This window comes from the organism of the source record quoted next, unplaced genomic scaffold (assembly GCF_019419815.1).
Source record: "Pyrus x bretschneideri cultivar Hongxiangsu unplaced genomic scaffold, Pyrus_bretschneideri_v1 Contig1, whole genome shotgun sequence".
Lineage (NCBI taxonomy): Eukaryota > Viridiplantae > Streptophyta > Magnoliopsida > Rosales > Rosaceae > Pyrus > Pyrus x bretschneideri.
The window spans coordinates 17,341,467-17,350,575 of NW_025999390.1; positions in this window are offsets into that span (position 1 = coordinate 17,341,467).

Here is a 9,109-nt window from a genome sequence, read left to right on the forward strand (position 1 = left end):
CTTCATCGGTCTTAGCCATTACCAACAGATTCACTCCTTTAGGTTCCACAATAGGAAACCTTAGACCAAATTACCAACCATCCCGTCCAAACTACCAAACGACATTAGTCAGTCAATATGATCCATATTCAATTTCAACTCACCCATCTTCATCATCCCAATCAGCCAGTTACACTAAAACATTACCATATGTCAAGAAAATCCCTAGCGAATATCTTTTCAGCATCTTTTCAACATTCACCAAGAACAAGCACCAGAGAAAATAGCCTAAACAGTTTTCCCTCCTAATTTTCATTATTAGTTTATTAAATCATATAAAACCCTCAAAAACTACCAAGTCATTCTCAGTGAGACTGAATCTATTTCAATTAAACCACTTTACAGCAAAACCCATGAAAACAAAATTCTTTATCATTCTCTGTACATTGGAAAGTTTTTAACTAAATCAGATTGGGGACTCTCCCTTTATCAAACTAAACCACTTCATACCCAACATGTTCTCATTCCCAATAACCATTACGATTATTTTGATTATATTCAATCTTGGACTAACATTTTCCTTCATCAAATAGAAGACTTTAGTCATTCATCGTTTATTAATTTTGACAAATGGTTCAGACTCAATTTTCCTGCATGGTTCCCAAAATGATGGTCAGTTCACGACCCAACTGGCCAGTTTTTTACCAGAAGAACTTATGCAAGTCCTCTCAGCTGGTTTCCAGAAAAAATTGACAGAAGCCGATTCAACTACAAGATTACACTTCTCCCATTATTCATGGCCAAGTACAAAGTTTCTGTGGATTTTGAAGTGGAATTATGAAGTTGAAACAGATGAAGTCTACCGTTCAAGATCAGTCAAATGGTGGGATAAGTTCAACCATAAAAAATCATCAATTTGGTCCTCTCGGAGTTTCCCATCACTCCATCTCCAGCTATCCCAGCAACCCTAGTTCCAGTTATTCCTGTTCAATAAAAAATGGCACTGACAACCATTCCTAGAACAATCTTTATCGGACATTAGCTCGTCTTCATCCCTTAAAGGAATAACCAAGTCGTGTAAATCAGCAAGTTCGAAAAAGAAAGAAAAATTCACCCAGCTTAAAGACCTAGCCCAACAATTAGCTGCAGAAGCAGCGATGCTCTACACAGACGACTCAAACTCGGAATCTTCAGATGCATCCTCGTAGCAACCTACCAAGTGGGCAAATTATCAGGATTCCCAAGACCCATTTGAATTGTAATCAACCCATGTGATTAAACAGTTAATCAACATGTGATTCCAATAGGAAATATGTCAATCTCAGCACCGAAAACAGTAGCAATTATTAGCAATCATTCCAGAAAAAACTACTATTCATGAATAGTAAAATTATTTTTGCACTATTCATCAGCAGTAAAAGCAAATTATCATTCTATTTCCCAATAGGAGCCGCGTGATTGAACAGTCATAAGCTTTCATCATTATCCTTCAGCTCACAAGACAGCGGGATTCCCGAACTCAATCATCTCATTCAATAATTCTCCAAGTCTACAAAAACAAAGTTCAAGTCTTATGAAGAGGAGGCTGAAACTTCTATGCACTCTCATATCAGAACAGAAGCAATATTCAACTATCAATTTCTCAGCACAAAATTTGTAAACACTTTTTAATTTTCAAATGTTAAGCATGCCTACGTGCACCAATACCCTTTTCATCAGTTATTCTCTCATTTACTAACTCAATCGTCAGTAAATCAATTGTAAGTTTCTAAGTAAGTTTTCAATAAAACTTATTTTCAAATATATCCGCATCATTACTTTGAATTCATTATTTTCATCATGAAGAATATTTTCATAACAACTGATTTTAATTGGCATAAAATTCTTACTCACAGTCAATTCATTGAGTATCTCAAGTTCAAGGTAAACACCGATCAATCATTTGTCTAATTCTTTCTATTTGTTTATAACAGTTGGTTCCATGGCATCTTTAATCTAAGGATATCCTCCTTATCAAATTTCATATAATTCCATGAATAATTCATTTAATAGTTCATTCAATCCTATCATCATTGCCCTTGGTATAATTGTCTTCATCGTTATTATTTCTACTAGTTTCCGTCCCATTTGGTATCAGAGCCAAGTGAGTGGTTATTGAGTTGTTATCTATTTAATTGTCTTAATTGTTCATTACTCAGCTTTCCATTCGGTATATCATATTCATTCATCTTCTAAGATGTCTTGTTTCACTCTCAAACCAAACAGTAAGGCGTGGTTCAATAATAAGTCCATAGGATTGGCATGAGCGGAGTGCATGAGCGGAGAGAGAGTTTAGCAAATACTCGAGGAAGGTAAGTCAGTAGGATTTATGTTTTGTAAGTCTGTGTTTTGAATAATATGAGTAGATTATTTAGATCCAATTCAATGGTCAGCACTAGCTCTAGATCCAGTCTAGGAACAATTCTAGATATAGTAAATAAAGAACAAAAGTTGGAATTTCAAACAGATGATAGTGTCAACTTTGGAGATTAGAATATCCCCAAGGTTTCTAGTAAAAACATTATAAAAAGAAATGGTCAGTAGCCTCTTTTAGAAACGAACATCATGTCAAAACAGTTGGAAAAACATATGCTCTTAGCAAAGAACATGAAACTTCTCAATTATTCACACCAGAACAAATCAGAACTCATAGAAAAGATGGTTATAATTACATTCACATAGGCTTAGTCTAAATAGCAGTCAAGCCTTAACAAGAAAAGGCCTTAATACCTCTATTTTGTTATGTCTCCAAGATGCAAGATTCACTAACTTTAGTGATAGCATTCTAGGAATGATTGAGTCAAGTATTTACAATTGACCAATTCATTTTGATTGTTTCCCAGATCTCACAATAAGTCTTTCAGACCCTTACATGCTGAAAGCACTCACATTAAATATCAAAACTTCAGGGTACTAAGTCCTTAAAGGAGTCCAACCATTAACTCTAATATTTAGGGTTTATTATAAAGTTACAGGAACAAACATGAATTTTCAAGCTTTAGTCAAAAGTCCTAAAGACCATACACACTTAATCCAAACAAATCAAGAAAATGCCAATATCAAAATACCCACAACCATTAGGTGGTCAGATATCAATTTACCTTCAGACTAGTGCTTGATCAACAAAAGCAAACCAGTTACCAATCAAAATAGTTTGGTTAACTTAGACAACATAAAACAATATTTTGACGGAACAGTTAAAATCAACTTTGACCCTTCAGCCAGAAAATCAAATGTTCATTTACAAGAATTTCCTCAGTCCCACAAATCTTAGCACTTAGTAGAAATTCTTTTTCAGGATCCACATCTGCTAGCATAGCAGGTCAAGATCAAGACTTAATCAATTCTTTAATCAACAAAAAGTTAAAGGCAATAGAAACAAGTTCAACTATCACTCAACAAGAATAATCAATGACTTGATTAATATCAAATTGAAATCAATAGAAACAACTTCTCAAGTTACTCATCCAATTTACCAACCCAACACTCAAGACCAAGGAGAATAAACTTCTCTAACAGCTTCGGACTTTGACGCAAGCCAAGTCAACCATCAATTACTTGTCCTAAATAAACCATTCAAAATTAGATGGAAGAAACTTAATGCTGACATCGAAGCAACATAAAACATTCATCGTAGGGACATTTTCTGAAATAAATATACCAAAAAACAAAATTGGATATTTACGATAAATTGACCAATTTCATGAAAACACACAGATTTGAAGTATTTTTCTTCGATTTCGTTGAAAAGTATTATGAGTCTGAAAAGAAATTAGAAGTCATTACCAAAGAAAACTGGGTTAAAGAAGACAAAACCTTAATTTCTTCTAGCCACCCTCCACAAAAACCATTTTAATTGCAACCGCCAATACACAAGTACCAGCTACTCTTTTACAACTTCCAAAAGATGATGCAGGAGTCAAGCCAATCATTGAACAAAACAATTTCACAAACCAAAGCCTACATACCATAGGAAAACAATTAGACAAAATTGAAAACAAAATAGATAAGCTTTCCCAACCAAAACCCACACGAAGAGAAAAGCCATTGGTGAACTTCCCAGAATCTTCATCCAGCAACATTGCCTTGAAAACAATGTCCACAAGCCAAAAAATAGATCAAATGTTACATGAATTAAAACAAGAAAAAACAGTCAATGTTTTACAACATCCAGATGAGTCTCATGTAGAAACAATTTCTACAGTATAGGATTCAGAAAATGAAACTGAAACTGATTCCATTAGGAAAGTAGAACAAGCTTTTCAAAATCTTGAACTAAAACGAATCACAAACAAAAGAGTCAATCCAACAACTCTTACCAAAAATTGGTATCCAAGGCCAACACCTCCGGATATTCCATTTGAGGAAAGAAACATCCAAAATCAATTCTCTGTCTCAACTGATAAACTCTATGAATGGAATATAGATGGTTTATCAGAACAAGAACTCTTGAACAAACTACAACACATCTCTATGGTTGCTAATAGTTATATTACCAATTATAATCTTAGTCAAACACAAGTTGTCGACCTTTTGGTGTATATATATACATATATATAAGAGCCAGTGGTTCATAGTACGATTAACTGGATCCAGTGCATATGTTTTTCATACCTTCATGTGTGATTTAAAAAACTATTCAATAAAAGTAACTAATGATTTATTAATTTATTTTATAGGGTTGCATAACAATCTAGCTCGTATGCGAAAAAGAGATTAGTTTTCATAGCAATAATGCTAAATGGTAGAATACAAGCATAAATCTAAGTACTTTAGACTGGCACTTGTGATAATTTGACCGATCATGATTTCATCTTCATTGGTTTCTAAATGTTTGCTTCTTGTTCAATTGTTCATTCAACTCATGGCATGAATGTTTACTGTAGTTGGGATTTATAATTAAGTTAATCTTCGATCTTGTAAAAGTTGTTTTGATATCACAGAAGAGAATTGAAGCTCCAAAACTCTAAAGCAAAATCACAGGAACGATAATGCTACTAGCTCTCAAAACTTTGACGTGACCGCCAACTCACAACATTTTAAAATAGGCATAAATTAAAAATAAATGATAAATAAAACATCGTCGCATTATTTGTGAACATAATTTGACAAATGTAGTGTGTTCGTTTTAAGATATGTATAATCATATTGCATGATAATTATTAATAAACAAATGGTGGGAGTCTGCCATTTTCTAGATTTCGGGAGCAATCTAAGGCCCTTGTGAAGGTTAAATTAAATGATCTCCGATCGAGAACCAAGAACCAGTTTTTCCGGCTGCGGGATCTTGGAGTTGCAGCCATGCACGGGACTATTATTAGTTGCGTTCCTTTATTGGGATTAAATGTTTAATTAGTGAATTTGGATCACTTTTATACATAAACTAATTGTGCATGTATTAATATATTGTAGATTGTCAAGCTTAGTTTGCTTATCAAAGTGTTTTTCTTCATCTAAAAACCACGATCTAACATAATGTGACCTCCTAGGGTTATATTTGTATATTATGAGTTACAAAGTCAATTGCCAGGTGCAGTTAGTTAAATCCTTATATTGAGTAAATCTTAATCGAAGAGTGGATGGTCTAATAGAAAATGTAGAAATCGAGCTTTTTATATGCATTTGGAACATAAAACACTGACCACATACCTACAAGACCCGAGCAGCTGAGTTACTATGTATACTGAGTTGTTATATCGGCTAGTTCATCCTTGTCTAGTAAGTTATAATTTAAAGAAAATGAATCCTCCCTCAAATTACCTTGAACATTATTTAGTACGAATAGTGTTACTAGCCACTTCATCTAGCATAAGGACTAGTAGTTGTTTGCTTTCAAAAAATGGTAGCTAAATGGCTAAAGTCCATTTGTGAGGGTTCTCTTTGATTAAGTCAAGTTATCCAAGCAAAACCCTGTTTGGCCCCTTCCCAAATTATGCCCAAGTCATAGTTGGACATATTTTACATACATACATATACATATATATATATATATGCCCTTTATGCAAAGGGATCTTCATTGTTTTTAAAACAATGGGCATATGTAGATAATTGATTAAAGAAACTAACACATCTGAAATTGTAATAATAGACAATTACGAGTAACTATTTTCAAAGAAAATGTCAAGTACTTAATATCTATTTAAACAACTGAAACTATGTGCGTGTACAAAGAACTTTTGGATTGCACATTTTCTTATCTAGGTTGAAATTGCATCTCCGTAGCTCAGAAGCATGTAAAGATAGATGAAAAATTCCATCAAAGTTCTGAACTATATTTCTTGATCAGTAATCTAGGCTCTCATTCACTGTCTAATGCCATCCATTAACCAACCAAACCCAAACCCTGAAATATTTGTATATTATATACATGGGCTTGATGCGTTTGTGGAAGGTCGCCCCTCTAGGCTTGTTTCAACAAGGCTCTGAATGTCGGGCCCAGAAACTAAACTTTGCAAAATTTATTCCTAGACTTGATATGCAATCAAACGAATTTGGCTCCTCTCAAAATCTTGTTGTCCTAGAGCTTAAGAACTAAAAAATTTCGGTCCTTACTTGTGTGGAAGAGAGATCAAAGCTTTTGATCTGTGTGAAGTAGGCCAATAAAATGAGTTAATGAAGGCCGACATATTCAATTTTAGTAGTCTAGATTGCCTGGTCCTTGACCGAAGGACAATACAATCTGAAAAAGATCTTGTCCCAATCAAACAAAGAGCTCATAAGATCCTTTGTGAAAGATGGAGGCGAAATTTTTGTGAAAGATAGTTTACCTCACAATCCCATTTCTTTTGCAACACTAGAAATGAATATTTCAGGCCATATATGTTAGCTTTTCTTATGAAATTGAATTCTCTATATATTAAAGGTAAGATACAAGAAAACTACTTCATGTCTAATTAACTATATGCTAAAATCTCTTTCATATTTTACCTCTAATAAACTAACTGTTTTGTATTAGTTTGATCACACTATAAATCTTATTGCATTTGTAGCATGTACACATACCACTCATTGCTAATTCCACATTTTCTCTGTGAATGACATACTTTTACTTTGTAAATATTGGAGGAAACTAAAGGATTAATGCCCTCATACCAAAAATTTGGTCACATACAAGCCTCATCAGATGATTCGACTGCAGGTCCAAACCCGTCTCCTTCTGACCTTTGTCTTCCTCGCTAGATGATTCAATTGCAAGTCTAAGCCTATCTTCATATCCATCCTTACTATTAGGTTCTACTTGTGAAGCAATATCACCAATGCCATCTTCAAGGATAGCTCCAATTCTTTGTAGAATTATCAGAGAGATAGGCCATACGGCCCACTTCTAACAACACTGATATTGTCCCCAACTTAGTAATTACGGCCTGCACAATCCGTCAGGTATAGGGTTTCATCACAAAAGGCCTCGGTATTAGTTAGAGTAGGATTAGGGTATTTAAACTCTTCTTTTGTCATTGATATGGTCGATGTGGGACATTTCAACATGCCCCCTCACGTGAGACCCAATTAGTGGGTCACACGTGGGAGATCCACACATCGATAACCACGTGGAGCCAAGGGGACTCACCCTACATGCAGGGCCAAGGAACCCACCATCATCGCGCGGGGCCAAGGGGACCTACCCATCACATGGCAGTACGGTATGAGCTCTCCCAACGACAACCACGTGGAGCCAAGGGGACTCATCCTACACGCGGGGCCAAGGAGCCCACCATCATCGCGTGGGGCCAAGGGGACCCATCCATCACGTGGCAGTACGGTACGGACCCGCTTCCTAACTTTGATACCATGTAGAATTATCAGAGAGACAGGCCATACGGCCCACTTCCAACAACACCAATGGTAATTACCCCCTGCACAATCCGTCAGGTGTGGGGTTTTATCACAAAAGGCCTCAGTATTAGTTGGAGTGGGATTAGGGTTTAAACTTTTCTTTTGTCATTGATACGGTCGATGTGGGACATTTCAACATTCTTAATCTTGGGATGCTTGGTTGGCAGCTTCTAAGGTTGGTGATTTGAGAATTGTGTTTCATTTACTGCTTTTAACTGAATCCTTATATTGCAAATCGAAAAAATTCACATGTTGTTTAAATGTATTTTTCTTGCATACCAAATTGTCAATGAATTTATACTAATGATTGAATCGATTTCATTCGGGGTGAATATATGCATTGTAGTATGTTTCATTAATTCTAGTTGTTTTCAGTATATCTTGTGGTTATAGTCACGTATATACCAAGATTATTCATATTGCACACACACATATTGCACGATTTAGGGCTGGTTTGGTATTGTTGTGCTTTGAAAAAAATCGTCTGTGAGAATAAGCGATTGTGCTGTGAGAATAAGCGGTTGTGAAATAAATCAGCAAAGTGTTTGGTAAACTTTTTTGTAAAAGTGCTTTTGGAAAGAAAAAAAGCAATATGATAGTGTTTGGTAAACTTTTATGTAAAACAACTGTGACTGTGTGAAATGACCAAAAATGGTATAATACTAGATGTGCTATTAATTTAATTTTCTTAACAAATAAAAGTGAATTACTAAATATACTTTATTTTTAGAAGAAAATAATTTATAAACTTTATTTTAAATATTAATTAGTATGACAAACTATTTCAATTGAAATATTTTAGACTGAATAGCTAGGATTCATTAGTACAATATTGTTAATGTATTTGAAAGTAGTCTAATTAGATGCATTCATCAAACTTGTTGCTATTCTATTTCTTAGTGCCTCTATCTCATGTGATCCTTCAACTTGATAATTTTGATATTCATCATTATCATCATCACTACTATCGCTCTTTTCACAAAAGTCCCTAGGGTCATCAAAATGATGATCACGTTCAGAATACCTCCGTATTTAGTTATGAAGAGCCATTGTAGCAATGACAATCTTCACTTGCTTATTGAACGGGTAATTAGGCATATCCCTTAAAATTGCCCATCTTTTCTTCCATACCCCAAAAGTTCGTTCAATGATGCTCCTAAGAGAAAAATGTTTGTGGTTGAATACCTCTTTATGACCTGTTGGTATATGTCTGTGGTTGAATACCTCTAAGAGAAAAATACCAACATTAAAAGATAGC